Raw genomic sequence first — 14,718 nt, forward strand, 5'->3', positions numbered from 1 at the left:
ATTTTATTTATTTACTCATGAGAGACACAGAGAGAAAGAGAGAGGCAGAGGGAGAAGCAGGCCCATGCAGGGAGCCCAATGCAGGATTTGATCCCGGGTCTCAGGATCACACCCTAGGCCGAAGGCAGCCCTAAACTGCTGAGCCACCCGCTACCCAACTTAGTGGTTTTTGATAGAAGGTATTTATGCTCGTGGCATCTCAACAATAACTAACAATAATTTTTATCTGAGAAGGTAAAGGTGAGTTTGAGGCAAGAATTTAAGTTCTTGATTATCATCAAATTCATTAGTTCCCGTGTTCAGTTCCTCTTTTTTTGTTATAGGTGTTAAAAGAATGTCAAGTACTTAGGAAAGCTAGCCTCACTTCTGAGGGATGTGTTAAATCTATTCAACCACTTAATTAGACAGGACTTTTGGTTGACAATGGGTCTTACTTCCAGGAAAAGGTGATGAAATTTTCCTCTAAAATCTTACCAAGAGCAAACTGGTTCACTCTTTACCATCATGGTTGTCTAATCATGTATTACTCATAATTAAAACCAGTTCACTTAACCACATGCAAAAGGAAGAAATCCCAGGCATGCCTAATTATATAATAGCATTTAACACATTACAGCAATACCTAACATTTCCCACATCCTTGTTAAGTACAACACAATACTAAGGAATTTTACGTGCATTTTCACATTTAATTCTCACAACAACCCTGCGAGGTACTATTATTATTTCCAGGAGGCAAAGAAAGGTTGGGTATTTAGCAATCGTGCTGAAACTCAAACAAGACTTCTGGGTCTGGGGCACCTGGGTGGCTCAGCGGTTGAGCGTCTGTCTTCTTTGGCTCACGTCATGATCCTGGGGTCCTGGGATCGAATTCTGGGGGAGCCTGCTTCTCCCTCTGCCTATGTCTCTGCCTCTCTCTGTGTGTCTATCATGAATAAATAAATACATTTTTTAAAAGATTTATTTACTTATTCATGAGACACACACACAGGACAGAGGGAGAAGCAGGTTCCTGTGAGGATGCTGAGGATCCTGATGCGGGACCCGATCCCGGGATTCTGGGATCATGACCTGAGCCGAAGGCAGCTACCCAACCACTGGGCCACCCAGCATCCCAAATAAAAAAAATCTTAAAGAGTCAAAAACAGACCACTTCTGGGTCTGTCTGGCTTCAGAGACTTCCTTCTTAACCCTTGTACACACCTTTCTTTAGTAATTATCCATGGACGTGTTTACCTCCGTTACTAAAGTGTGAGGGCCTCAAGGGCAAGGATTATGCTTTACTCATTCTATGTCTCAAGTACAGAGCAGAGGGCAGAAAATATATAATATGTGCTCAATAAAAGTTTAGTGAATGAAGGAGAAAGTTCTTTCTTAGTCATCAAAACTATAGTATGTTTACTATGGTTTTAATGTTAAATATAATAAACTGTATCATATATAAGTAAAACACACAAATATTTATATAACAAAACAAGTACTTACATATAAATATCTTACTGTTTTTTTATTAAATTAGTAATCCATATTTTTTCTTAAAGCATAGGAAACTTCCATTTTGTTAGGTCAAAAATGATCAAGTCAAATAACAGCGCTTTTAATAGGGTATAACCTAATTTTTAAAAAATCGATGTCAACCCTTAACTATAAAATTAAGCAGGATACTCCGTTACCACATGTTTTTTCTACTCAAACGAAGTTTATCATTCTAAACCGTCATAGAGAAGGTTTTATGAAAGATTAAGGATGTCATATCTATGAGCACTTTGTTCTAGCTCCAGGGATCCAACTCTATCTCCAAATCATTTTTCATGCCATTAGGGACAGTGCAGACTTAGTGAAAATTCAACCCCAAACATTTATTACACTTGGCTTTCCATGAAGTCCTCCCTTTTAAATAGCAACTCTGCCTTTATCCCAAGCCCTGACGTACCCCAAGTGTTCCTCAAACACTTTTGCAATGATTACATCACATGTGTTTGTGATGATCCCTTCTTGTTGATAGCGAGGTCTGTCACACGCAGCTATGCAAAACATTTGAAATGGCAAAATTAAACTCAACTGATTCAGTTATTATACTAGATGACTGGTTGACCGTAGACAGTTCTTTAATAACTCTTTTTTTTTGGGGGGGGGGGAGCATAAAAAGAAATGAGAGCTTCAGAGAGTAACCCTGGAAGCCATTTTAAGCAAGAGTAAAATCTGTTTGCCTGACGCCTGAGGGAACGCTCTGACCTCTCCTCATTGAATTCTTTGTGTGTTAAACTTTATGAAATGAGTTACTTTCTTGGCTTCATTCATCTCACTCGGAAATTTCTAATCATGAGATTGCCTTTTTGACAGTAATACCCACAGGGCCTCCTGTTTTTCATGTTCTAAAATGTCTGCCTAACCCACTGATGGGCCTGAATCCACTTCCTACTCTACTTCCAACTTCAGTTTAAAAAGTACACTCCAGGGATGCCTGGGTGGTTCAGTGGTTGAGAGCCTGCCTTTGGCTCAGGGTGTGACCCTGGAGTCCCAGGATCAAGTCCTGCATCGGGTTCCCTGCATGGAGCCTGCTTCTCCACCTCTCTCTCTATGTCTCTCATGAATAAATAAATAAAAATCTTTAAAGAGGGATCCCTGGGTGGCGCAGCGGTTTGGCGCCTGCCTTTGGCCTAGGGCGCGATCCTGGAGACCCAGGATCGAATCCCACATCGGGCTCCCGGTGCATGGAGCCTGCTTCTCCCTCTGCCTGTGTCTCTGCCTCTCTCTCTCTCTCTCTCTCTCTCTCTGTGACTATCATAAATTAAAAAAAAAAAAAAATCTTTAAAGAAAAAGTAAAAAGTACGCTCCAGGAGCACCTGGGTGCCCCAGTCAGCAGAGTGTGTGACTCTTGATCTCAGGCACTGTGAATCCAAGCCCCATATTGGGTGTAGGGAGGACTTAAAAAAATAAAATCTTAAATAAATAAAAAATAAAAGTATAGAGGTCCCGGGGTAGCACAGTAAGTTAAGCACCTGCCTTTGGCTCAGGTCATGAGCCCAGAGACCCAGGATCGAGCCCTATGTTGGGCTCCCCACTGAGCAGGGAGTCTGCTTCTTCCCCTCCCTCTCATGCTCTCTCTCTCTCTCTCTGTCAAATAAAGAAATAAATAAGGGGCAGCCTGGGTGGCTCAGCGGTTTAGTGCTGCCTTTGGCCCAGGGTGTGATCCTGGAGACCCGGGATTGAGTACCGCATCAGGCTCCCAGCTTGGAGCCTGCTTCTCCCTCTGCCTGTGTCTCTGCCTCTCTCTCTCTCTCTCTCTCTCTTTGTGTCCCTCATGAATAAATAAATAAAATCTTTAAAAAGAAAAGAAATAAATAAAATATTTTTTAATTAAAAAAATAAAAAGTACACACCAAACAAAGTCTGCTTGGGAATTTCCTGGTCCTAGTTGGGTTAGTCTGACTTTGAGACCGTCTGTATTACTGGAATGGTTAAACTCTGAAATACTTCATACAGCTCAGCCACACTGGTAATACAGGTTTTCAGGACTTAAGTGAGAACACCTTCAACGCAGAATTGAGTTAGATGTGGATTCCTAAGGATAGTAGTCAGCAGTACTGCTGAAAAGAGCACTGAAAAACATTAAGTATTATATAAATATATATCTATGGTAACCTGAAAATTTCCCCAGTTGACAGTGGGCGCAAATGGGGTAGTATTTAGTTTTAATTCAGGGTTCATTGGGGGTGTCTCCATTGGCAGATGTAACATGTACTGTGTTTGTCCAATACGTACATCACACTTGAGAAGAGTTCACCAAAAAGTATTTCCGGGGCCTCCAGGAGGTGAATTATATGTGTTTGTGTACAAGTTTGGACCCCTGGGCATCACAACTCCCATCGTGCGCTGCCAGGACACCGGGCTATTTGCCCAGTCAAGGCTGGGTAGAGGTTCAGGATGAAGTGGAATGGAGAATTCTCTTTCATGGATATTTTTTTTTTCGTAGAGGAAATCCCAAAACAGCTCTTTGTTTTTCTTGCATGCAAGAAAAACTTGCATGCAGCTCCATGCCCTTTCTCCTCTTGGGGGTCCAAGGTCTGTGCTCCTCCCTCCCAACAAGTTATTCTACAAACTCCTCAGGCTGAGGAGGACTTCTGGTGGGTCAACCCATCAGTTAGTCAGGTCCAAATCTTGTCATCTCACTTTGGCTTATGATGGTACATGGGTACCCACCTCTCCCACTGTCTCACTTCCTCCATGAGTGTTAACTTGCGTACTCCTGTTCACATCCTCCCTTCCCTTTCGTAAGCCCCACCTCTGTAGGCACTCCAAACTTCTAAACCTTTTTAGTTTAGTGCACCTGGCTGCCTCAGTCAGCAGAGAGTATGCCTCTTGATCTCAGGGTTGTGAGTTCAAGCCCCATTGAACATACAGATTACTGAAAACATAACAAACAAACCTTTTTAGTTTAATAATTTCATTCTGTCCCCAAGGCAGCACATCTTTAAGCTTTCAGAGGGGAGGGATCTTCCTTTAAAATTCTTGTGTCCTCTTCTACCACTGGAGCCGAGGGTCCTGTCGGTATCTGCTTGACTGAATAGGACATGTACAGGCAGCTTCTCTTAGTGAATGATTAAAAAAATAACTCCTTTCCCCCCAACAAAATGAAAAATAATAGACTTCCAAATAAATAAACAAAATTTCCAAACCTCATCTTTTTCTTAAGATTTTTATTTCTTTAAAGTAATCTCTATAACCAATGTGGGGCTCAAACTTACAACCTTGAAATTAAGATCTTGGCAACATGTTCAGCGTTGAGTCTGCATGTTCCGCTCCCCTCCCCCCCCATCTCCCTCTGTCCTTCCCCTCCCAACTCTTGTGCATGCGCTGTCTCTCTCTTAAATAAATAAATAAATAAATAAACAAACAAATAAAATCTTTTTAAAAATTAAAAAAACAAAGAGTTTCATGCTCTACAAGCTGAGCCAGATAGGTGTCCCCCCGACTTCCATCTTCCCCACGAAGGTGAAACTGAGAATATTTAAACAAAAAGAATATTTAAACCATCCAAAAAGTCCTAACACACCTTATTTATTTGATTTGGTGAATTCTTTTATCACAAACCAAGTCTTTACTTGCACACGTCCTGCAGAGAGCTGCCCTATGCAGTATTTCATATACTCAAGTTCCCACGGGCTAGTTGATGATTGTTTTAACAATGAGCAAGGGCCAATGAGGCCAAGATCAGATAGTTGGCGCTCCCCTTGGTTAGTTCCCTTCATGGAAAGAAACTCTTCCACAGGCAAAGTCAGGCCCTATTTAACATCTGGCCTCCACCTTCTAATTAATCATCTGACCAATATATTACTTTGGCTGAAAGGACAACTGCATGATTTCTAACAAAATGTTTGTGCCTGAGTCATGTATACTTTGTTCCAACCAACACTGTTGTCTTTAACAGCGAAGAACATTTTTCATCTTATTGGAGTATCAATGGAATAATGAAAACATACTATAATAATTGAAGAATATGAAAAAATAGTCTGAATGAAAGAGTTGTCTCAACTAGTAATTTTTTAAAATTTTATTTATTTATTCATAAGAGAGAGAGAGGGCAGAGAGAGGGAGAAGCAGGTGCCATGCAGGGAGCCTGATGTGGGACTGGATCCCAGGACCTCAGAATCATGCCCTGAGCCAAAAAGACAGATGCTTAACCGCTGAGCCACCCAGGAGTCCCATCAACTAGTATTTATTAGCTACCTACCATATGTGCTAGGTATCCAGTAAATATGTCACATTGAGCAATGCCTTAACCAGAGGTTTAAGAAGGGAGGAAGGAATACAGGGTGTTTGGGTGGCTCAGTCAGTTAAGTATCTGACTCTTGATCTCAGCTCAGGTCTTGATCTCACTGTTGTGAGTTCAAGCTCCATGTGGGGTGCAGAGCCTACTCTAAAAAAAAAAAAAAAAGTGGGGGGAGGGAGGTGGATTGTAGTATTGGAAGAAAACCTAGCCTATCTGGTTTATTTTGAAGAAAAGGAAACTGAGGTCCAGAGTTTGTTTTGCCTCAAGCAATGAAACAAGCTAAAAGGAGAGTTGGTATTGGAGCTCTGGAGTGACAGCAAAATAAAAATATTCCCTAGAGGGTAAGGGAGTAGGGTGACACTGTAAGTGGGTGATGAACATTAAAGAGAGCACATGGGGGCAGCCCCAGTGGCGCAGTGGTTTAGCGCCGCCTGCAGCCCGGGGCGTGATCCTGGAGGCCTGGGATCGAGTCCCACGTCGGGAGCCTGCTTCTCACTCCGCCTGTGTCTCGGCCTCTCTCTCTCTCTGCCTCTATGAATAAGTAAATAGAATCTTAAAATAAATAAATAAATAAATAAAAAGAACACGTGATGTAATGAGCACTGAGTATTATATAAGACTGATGAATCACGGACCTCTACCTCTGAAGCCAATAATACATTAAATGTTAATTAATTGAATTTAAATGAAATTAAAAAAATCAAAATATCAAGTGTGAAGACTTAGTGCAATAATAGATTTGAAGCGTATTTGGACATTGTCTGATTTAAGAGAATGCTGTTAGCAATCTTCTTTTAACGAGTTATGTTTTTTTCTATCAAGTTTTATGCTATCCGTTTTTATTGTACTCTTGGCTTTCACTACTTTCATTAGAAGTTTTATGAGGCAGAAACCTTTTCCAAAGTTAATGTCACCAAAGAAACCAGGTGAATTAGACCTAAAGAGCCCCCATGAAATCAAAGGATTTAAATTTTGTGGTTTTTATGAAAATTGAAGACTGAAGAAAAAAATAGGAATTTTCAATATGATGAAGTTTTAAATGATGAAAGTAATAGATTATTAGAGAAAGTTTAGGGGAAAAAGAAGATATATCACATAAAGGGTCTAGCATACACCAGTGTGGCATAAAAATTATTTTGAGCAGAAGGCATTTGAGGCCCCCAAATAATGCAATTGTCATAAAGCCCCTCCTGGAGAGCAATCAGGGAAGACTGACTCTTCACCAGAGGTGAGAAGTCTTCACACCACACCAAACAGACACAGTCGCATCTATTCTTTTAAGAGCCCATTTATCTTCTCAAAAAGTCATTTGTTTTCAGGGCACCTGGGTGGCTCCGTGGTTGAGCATCTACCTTTGGCTCTGGTAGTTGATCCCGGGGTCTTAGGATAGAGGCCTGTAATGGGTTCCCTGTGAGGAGCCTGCTTCTCCCTCTGCCTATGTCTCTGCCTCTCTGTGTGTCTCTCATGAACAAATAAATAAAATCTTAAAAAAAAGTCATTTGTTTTCCCATAAATGTCCTTTCTTCTTTTCCCCTTCTTTTATGAAGATGATATATAAACCTCAAATTCTAACCATCTCTTTGAGTCACATTTTTCTCTGAACTCCCTATAAAGGTTCATAAAAATATGTGACTAAATTTGATGTTTTTGCTTACTAATCTGTCTCTAGTCAGTTTAATTTGCAGACCTTCAGAACTGAACCTAAGAGGATAGAGGGAAGTTTTTCTTTCCCTAACATACCATCAGCTCACCATCAGCACATCATAAACTCACTTTTGGCTTAACACAACTATTTCAGTTTTTTTTTTTGCATTTTCTTCAGTTTTCTCAACTGCATTTACTTTTTTGCTAATTATAATCATTGTTAATATTATAAGCACTCATCCGTGATGTTACATAATCCTCCAAAATATAATATTCCAATGACTGCAAAATATTTCATTGAGATGCTACATAAGAAGCTCCTTCACTAGCCTCCTACCATTGGATATTTGATTGCTTCTGATTTTTAAAAAATTATGAATAATTTGGGGAAAAAATTGAGCATAAAGCTTTTCTCCTTTTAAAATTACTTCCATGGGGGCATCTCTGACTGCTGTGGCCTTCACAAAGGGAATGTGACTTAAATATCTGTCTCAGACAGATGACAATTAGTGGTAAAGTCACACAGAAAATATGTGACATTCTGTTATAAATTAAATGCCTGAGGTCTCAGGTGAAACCATAAAAAAGGCAGTGAAAAAAACTGACAAAGCATTTAGCATTTAGTGTCTGGAAGATGTGCAAACGTGATGAGCATTCATTCAGTCAGAGGAATGACCTGAACTAGAATTGGAGACCCAGAGGAAGGCCCCTTGGCCCTTTTTTTCTCCCCCTCCCTCCCCCGCAACCCCTCAAAAACAAACCAAAAAATAGTGGCGGATCCATTAAGCAACAAGTTTGTAGAAGCTTGGACGAATGAGTTGGTTTTAAGTGAAAAAGGCCAATTTGAAAGAATAATTGCTGATGAAAGTTATCAACTTTTCATTTGGTTTTCATTAGCTTTCACTTAGAGGGAAGGATCAGCTATTAGACAGAAAGCCATTGGGGCTCACAGCTCTCTGCCTCCCCCAAGAACAATCAAGTTCGCTGAACCTTTTCTGCCAGCGATTTCCCCGCATTTAGCCATTTGTCCTTCATTAGGAGAGCCTAGGTACCAATTATTCTCACAGGCAATTGATTATGAGATTTCAAAAATGCAGCAACAACAAAGAAATGTTTGCTTTGACAAACCACGAGCTATTCATCTTTAAAAGAGAGGGAAAAAAAAAAAAACCAACCAAACCACATTATAGCTCCATTTAGAACTTTTTCCCTACCTTGTCATCTAAGGAGGGCAAAATCAATTTTCATCTGAGAGCACCATTTCCTCCTACTAGTTTTCCCTAAGTGGCCTTTCCACAAATGATGTTTGATTATTTCTGAGTCACAACTACTTAAAATCCGCATTTATGAGCTGTAATTTCCTAGGTAAAAGCAGAGGGAATTACTGAAAGTTGTTTGGGCCCTCCCCCCACCCCCTTAGCCCAGCAACCTCCTCCTGGTCCCCCCTTTCTGTTTTCATCGGCAGCCCGAGCAAACCGGGTTAGGACCTTCCCGAAGCCCTGGGCCAGGGAACAGAAACGAATCGGCTTGTAGGGCTTTTCCTAAGCGATCAGGAGTCCTTTTTCTTGTTTGCCAGCTGGTGGTTAGTCAAAATACTGTTTTGTAAATAAATCATCTGCAGAAAATCCTCATCAGGTCAGCTGCGAGTGTGTCAGTCGGAGGAAAACAAACAAGAAGGCACTTACCAGTTAATTTACTTTGAGGAGAGAAGCTATTCTGATGCCTGGGTGTGACCTCCCGGCTCCAGAAGGGAACGGAGGGTGGTTTGCAGAACGGCTACGTCGTGCACTCGTTCCCAGCCTCCTCATTTGGCTTTTATCTGGCCTTCGAAATGACACTGTAGGAGAGGGATGTTGGGTTTCATTTGAATGTGGTCCTTCCCTTCCTCCACCACCCTCCATAAAAATTCATCACGTATTCCAGGAGAAAAGGAAGCAGTGAACATACTGCCCAAATTAATTCTTTTTGCTCGGCGTGCATGTGTGGGTAACTGAGGTTTGTTGCTTGAATAGGGGATCCCTGCTATTGGCTGCAGTGCCGCAGGCTGAAAAGTGATGAGGGAGGCACCAATCCTTCCTTTGTTTGGGGGGCTTTTGCTTATGAAAAGTCAAGTTAAATTTCTTTCCAACGAGGGAATGAAAAGAACCTTGGAATGTCAAAGGAGAGCTCTTCAGTTGCACGGCCAACTCTGTAGGGCTCGTTAGGAGAGAGGGATTTTACTTAATGGGTTTCCGTGTGCTTCTGAGGGTGAAGAATTGCGATCACACGTTAATTAGGTGTCTGAGTTTTTATTTCTTTGCCTAGGTAGGTTGCGAGAGAACTCTTTAGGATCTGGGGAACTTAAGGGGTTGCTTTTTATTTCATTCTCTTTATCCCTCCTCTCCGTCTGTGGTCTCGGCAGATGTGAGCACATCTGTGTTCTCTGAGGCAGGGCTCAGAATTCAGAAATTCAGAGCATGAGAGACTCGGAGGCTGAAGGTAGGCAAGCCTGGACGTGGTTAGCTTCCCCTGCAGAGCTCACTTGCTTTTTTTTTTTTTTTTTTTTTTTTGTAAGCTCTAAACATCAGCTCTATCATGTGATATTGGACATTGAACATTATTAAGTCATAAAACATCGTTAGGCCAGCTAATTGACCATTGTTAGGTGAACTCCTAGAGAGGCACACGACTTTTCTTTCTTTCTTTCTTTCTTTCTTTTTTTAAGATTTTATTAATTTATTAATGAGAGACACAGAGAGAGAGGGAGCCTGACGTGGGACTCGATCCTGGGTCTCCAGGATCAGGGCCTGGGCTGAAGGTGGCGCTAAACCGCTGAGCCACCAGGGCTGCCCCGATTTTTCTATTTGACTGAAAGGTAGCAGAAAACGCCACCCCAAAATACGCCTCTTTGGCATAAGGATTATTTTGAGCTGATTATTTTTAAGACACTGCAGACACTGAAGAAGCTCTGAAAACAGAATACAGGTTACCCTTTTGTAAGGGAAATCTATATTTATGAAAGAAATTTACATTAGAAAGGCGGCCTGTAGCAGGAAGAGCTACTGCCAGAGATGACTTTTCACCTGAGAGATTTATCTGCTGGGCAAGGCAGCCTTTGTTTACCAAACATTTCCTCTTCTCACCTTCCTGTGAATTGCCTTCCGGTGAATGGCCTTCCCCTGCTTTGGGCCCCAGACCCCATCCCTTTCCTTAGCTCTGGATGGTATGTAATCCTCAATCTTCTGGGGTTTTTTGAGTCTCATACTCAAGTGGGGCTCCTATCTGTACATAACTAAAATAGGGTTTTTTTTTTTCCCTCCTCCTGCTAATCTTTTGTTGTTGTTGCTTTTTAGCAGGAAGAAATCCTAGCCAAGAACAGTGAAAGGTAGAGGGAAAATTTTTTTTCCTCCCCTACAAGACCAAGTCTAGAAAATCTAAAGTAGTAATAATTCTTGTGTGGGGGGGTGAGGTGGGGTGGGAGCATATCACATTAACCCTGGGGGTCTGGGGGTCGTGTGTCCAAGTCTTTCCAAAATACAAATATCCCGAGTGCCTGGGTGGCTGAGTGGTTGAGCATCTGCCTTTGGCTCAGGTTGTGACCCCAAGGTCCCAGGATCGAGTCCTGCATCTGGCTTCCCGTGGGGAACCTGCTTCTCTCTCTGCCTGTGTCTCTGCCTCTCTCTGTTCTCTCATGAATAAATAAATAAAAACCTAAACAAAAACACAAATATCCCTCAGCCCCATAAGGACATACACTCTCTCACACTTGCCCCCATCCCTAGATTCCACAGAAAATAACCACAATTAATAATCTTTGCATATTTCTTTTCAGTATGATCTGAGCATATATATGGTAGGAGGAGGAGGAGGTCGTGGCCCGAGCTCTCTGCTGGAGACTCGTATCTAGGCACCAGTTCCCACTCCTTTGTATCAGCAATATTAATATTTGCTCACAGTCATCTGTAACCTCCTATAATCACACCAAAGCACAATTTCATCCACAAAAAGACATTTTTGGGCGAATTTCCGGAAAGTTCTGGTTGCTCCATATAGTTTTGACTCTATTTTTTGGCAGTTGAGCAGGAAGCACTGAGTAGCAAAGGAGAGGGAAAGAAGAAGAAGGGAGAAATGATAGCAAGCATTTACTAGGTACTAAGCAAGAGTAGTTTGGGCAGCCCGGGTGGCTCAGCGGTTAAGCGCCGCCTTCAGCCAGGGTGTGATCCTGAAGACTCAGGATCCAGTCCCACGTCGGGCTCCCTGCATGGAGCCTGCTTTTCCCTCTGCCTGTGTCTCTGCCTCTTTCTCTCTCAGTCTGTGTCTCTCATGAATAAATAAATAAATCTTTAAAAAGAGAGAGAGAGAGAGAAAGACTTAACCATTAGACTATCTGTCTCTCTATGAGAAGAGATGTTTCCAGAATTGAGTGAATGGGAGGAAAAGGCAGATAAAATCCTCCTATCTGCCAGATAAGAGGATTTTAGGATAGTTCCACCACTTTCTTTTTTCTTCTTCTAAGATTTTATTTCTTTCTTTATTTATTTTTAAAGATTTTATTTATTTATTCATGAGAGACAGAGAGAGAGGCAGAGACACAGGCAGAGGGAGAAGCAAGTTCCCTGCAGCAAGCCTGATGTGGGACTTGATCCCCAGACTCAAGGATCATGCCCTGAGCAGAAAGCAGATGCTCAAACAATGAGCCACTAGGCATCCCAGTTCCATCACTTTCTAAATCATTGCAAATTTTCTGAGGTCTTTTGGGGCTAGGACTTCAAGGGTTCCCTTGGGAGAGGCATGTGTGCCTAAGCAGGCCTATAGGGCCAACTGGACCCAGGGGAGGAGATGTACAGTGCTTCTTTTTTTTCTTTAAAAGATTTTATTTTTATTTATTCCTGAGAGAGAGGCAGAGACACGGGCAGAGGGAGAAACGGGCAGAGGGAGAAGCAGGCTCTATGCAGGGAGCCTGACATGGGACTTGATCCCGGGTCTCCAGGATCAGGCCCTGGGCTAAAGATGTTGCTAAACCACTGAGCACCCTCCCGCCAACCCCCCCACCCCCCCACCCCCCCCCACCCCCTCCCTCCCCCCGCTACCCTGTACAGTGCTTCTATCATATTGTTTTGGGTAACGGCATGTTTCTTTCCAAGAGTAGCTTTTCTTCACTGATGGTTGCAATTTCACCATTTGCATTCTCAGTTAGAGAATCATTCTTTGGAAGAGATGGCATTTTAAAGGAAAACCTTTGCATTAATCTAGTGAAGCTCTAATAGAATGGATTGGGCAATTTTAAGATGGTCATCACCTCTTCCCCCAACAACCTCACCAGAAAAAAAATTGGGGTCAGCAGCTTGGCCTCCTGTCTGTTGATATGATCAAGATCATTATTCTTTTCCTTTCTTGTTTGTTGTTAAAATAGCTTACTTGCCCCAAACACCCAGATTCTCTGATGATAGAACTTTCAGAAATAGTTTATTGGGAAAATACAGCCAGGTCACATTGATTTTTTTCGTTAATGACCATCTCAAATCTTTTTTATTTAAAAGAAAAAAAAGGAAAGGAAGAATTCAGCCTAGAACCCTGGGAAAGAGGTAATAAACAAGCAGACATTTTCTTATTAAAGAAGCTGATTAAAAAAATAAAAAAAAAAAAAGAAGCTGATTTGTGAACAATGGGAGAACTTCACTTCTTTTCTTTTCTTTTTTTCCCCTCTTGTCATACAGGGAGACGACTCTTTGTGTAAGTGCCCTTCTGAGGCCTGTCTCTTCAGTGGAAGAGATTAAACTCTGGGGCCTTTATTGGGTTGAACAGTGAGGCCGGAACCATGCAAAGCTTTTCCTAGACACTGAACGGAGGCACAGGCGCAGACCGCGGCCCTGGGAGGTCACACGGAGGAGCTGGGCTAACCTGGCCGGACAGGGCAGCTTGCAGGCCACTTGAAGCAGACAATTGTGAAAGGCCATTGAGGACAAAGCCCTTCTCCAAATTCTTGCTTTTAATTCTGTATGGCCCCTGCCGGAACAGAGCCTTGATGATGCTCAGGAAGTCTGTTAGAGGATTTAGCTATACATCTTTTTAATTAAAATACACAAAGCTCTAATTACCCGTGGAAATGTGGCGAAGGGCTTCTATTGTTATCGCTAATTTGAATAAACCTTCTCCTTTAATATGGCAAATGCCACATCAAATGAGATCTCCATAGACAGATTTAGACTGGTTTTCTTAAGTACAAATCTCAGATGTTTGGGGGGGGCCTGGAGAGCTTTTGGAGGGCAGAGCCAACACCTCCCCAAAGGTACCTGTGCCCTCGGCTGCTGGGAGGCCAGGGGGCCCACGCTCAGGGGCTCTGCGCTCTCTGTCATCTTCATGGTTAATAATTTCTCTGGCTGAACTGGTCGCAGCCACCCTATTCTTGGAAGAAGTTATTTCCTCTTTCTGTAACCAAGGGAAGTAAATAACCTTTTAGCTTATTGCCCTGGAAAAAGAAATGTGGTTTGCCAGTGGTTAAATAAATCTGCTGTATATCACTTAGTCAACAGGCATCTGGGTGACACCATCGTTGGTCCTCATTCAAGAGAAAGGACTGCTCTGGGAATTCAGGCCACTCCCAACTATCTACTCTAATTATGCTACTTTTCTCGTTAAACTGCTGATTATGGGTATGATGTAAGTACATCTGTATTTTTCTAAAATGTCACATTTTGGGAAAGGAAAAGGATCAGAGAATAAAGCCTATTTTCTCGACTTCTGTAACTGGTTCAATCACTATTTGCATTTTTCATTAGGAAATTGGTAGCCTAGGGGCGTACTGCAGCTGGAGACGTGTTTTGTTTGCGCTGCACAGTGTTTTCTAGAGTTTGAATTAATTTCCATCATTTAAAAATCAGGAGATCTTACATAGCCATCCTTATTATCATCTCCTCATGAAAAAAAATGGACAGATCTGGGTAACAATAGGGCCTGGGTCCCAAAAGGATACAGTTGAGTAGTGGCTGCTCCCAGGACCGTCAGCTCACTTTTGGCAGGGTATTGCCTCCAGGTCCATCCCCTTCTCCTCTGCCCTCCTGACTCAGGGACAATAGTCCGTCTGACCTTCCAGGAATTTGCCCTTTCAACCCTGGTGCTTCTTTCTAATTCTTTTCCTGTTGAATTTCTTCAATTTAAGAACACTGAGTACACAAAGAGAAGTCATTGGGCAGTCATTTTTATTATATGAGAAATTTTGGGTTGTTCTTTTTTTTAATAAAAAATGAATCCTCTGCATTTCCCTGGTAAAACCTGAATGCATTATCAACATATGATTAAATTAACAAAACCAACTTTAACCA

General features: G+C 42.0%; 1 protein-coding gene across 5 annotated transcripts in view; it reads right to left on the reverse strand.

Annotated features, from left to right (window-relative positions):
• Nucleotides 1-9,404, reverse strand: part of CMKLR2 (chemerin chemokine-like receptor 2) — a 50,279-nt gene extending 40,875 nt beyond the window's left edge. For 3 of the 5 annotated variants that reach the window (XM_025441847.3, XM_049106470.1, XM_035710937.2), the window contains exon 1: nt 9,103-9,325. The gene's annotated coding sequence lies outside the window, so the exon portion shown is untranslated. Of the gene's footprint in view, nt 1-4,429; nt 4,564-9,102 lie in introns of all 5 variants that reach the window. The other 2 variants (XM_035710931.2, XM_025441838.3) reach the window with 2 other exon arrangements.
• Nucleotides 9,405-14,718: the final 5,314 nt, after the last annotated feature.

This window comes from Canis lupus, chromosome 37 (assembly GCF_003254725.2).
Source record: "Canis lupus dingo isolate Sandy chromosome 37, ASM325472v2, whole genome shotgun sequence".
Lineage (NCBI taxonomy): Eukaryota > Metazoa > Chordata > Mammalia > Carnivora > Canidae > Canis > Canis lupus.